The sequence below is a fragment of the Molothrus aeneus genome, chromosome 17 (genome assembly GCF_037042795.1).
Source record: "Molothrus aeneus isolate 106 chromosome 17, BPBGC_Maene_1.0, whole genome shotgun sequence".
In the NCBI taxonomy this organism is placed as follows: Eukaryota; Metazoa; Chordata; class Aves; order Passeriformes; family Icteridae; genus Molothrus; species Molothrus aeneus.
This window is the reverse complement of record NC_089662.1, coordinates 2,644,773-2,646,166: the sequence shown is the minus strand read 5'-3', so window position 1 is coordinate 2,646,166 and position 1,394 is coordinate 2,644,773.

The following is a 1,394-nucleotide window of genomic DNA, read 5'->3' as shown; positions in this document are numbered from 1 at the left end:
CCTGTGGCTGCTGTGGTCAATTCTGTGTCCTGTTTAGGTGATCTGGCTGTGCTTTAGGTGGAGTTTGGCCTCTTTCTGCAGGAGGGACATCCACTCTAAAGCCTGCTGAGCTATGGCTGGGCTCTGCTCCCAGGGAACAAGAGGTGAGAACCTCAAGCTGTGCCAAGGGAGGCTCAGGTTGGACATCAGGAGGAATTTATTTCTTCATGGAAGGGGTTGTCAGGCTCTGGAAGGGGCTGCCCAGGAAAGTGGTGGAGTCCCCATCCCTGGAGAGACTCAAGGAACAGCTGGATGTGAACAAGTGCTCTGGGCTGGTGACAAGGTGGGGATCAGTCACATGTTGGGCTCAGTGATTTTGGAGATCTTTTCCAACCTCAGTGATGCTGGGATTCTGTTCTGTGTGAAAATCCCCACTCCAAGGAGAAATCAGCTGAATTAGGGTGTTAAGAATTAGGGTGTTAGAATTAAGTTCAAAGCAAGAGTTTTAGGGACAGAGCTTGGGCCCTTGGCTTTGTTTTTCATCATGGAAATCACCTGTACTGTGCACTGTGCTAAGAGATGTTGTTAAAGCAGCTCTGTTTTATTCTGGGAATTCCAGGGAGCATCTCAAATGCAGTGAAATGTCCCAAGAGGAGCATTCAGGTGGAGCTGGGAGGGGAAAGCCCAGCCCCATCAGCACCATTCATGCTGTGCAGTGCTGGGGATGGCAGAGGCAGCCCTGGCAGCCAGAGACAGGGGCCAGTGATGCCCCTGGCATTGGTGATGGGATTTCTCTCATTGGCAGCTTTATCCTAATAATTGTTACCATTGGGTATTGGCCACTCCTTGGTTGGCTCTGGTACACAGACTAAGCAGGTCCTAAAGAGTTTGGTCTGGCTTTGAATTGGTCAAACATAGGGTGTCTGAGTTTGATGACTTGGTTAAAGTAACTTAAACATTCCTTTTTGATTGATTTATAGGTTTATCTGTATTGCAAAAGTAAAGTTAACAAGTGTTAATATGGTACTTGATTCAACTCTATGGTTTTGTTTAGTTACTTTTTGTAAAAGCTTTCTTATATATTTTAATTCTTAAGTAATTTTTTTAGTACTTGTTCAGGGACTGGTTAACTATAAGGCACTAAGCTGTCCCTCTAACATTTCATTTTTTAGCTTAGCTGTTCACTCAGCTTACCCAAGCACAGGGGAGATACAGAGTGTGTGTTGGGCTTCCTGGTTACTCTGAGGGATGACAACCTCAGCCCCTACAGCCTCTTCTTTCTTCATCCTTTTCATCACTGCTGGGGTGGTTCTTATTCCTTCAGTTCCACAGTATGTCTGAGGACTGAGCACCTTTCTGCTTTGGGTATCCCTGAGTTCCTTATCCCTGCCTTAGTGAACAGCTGAATGTTCACA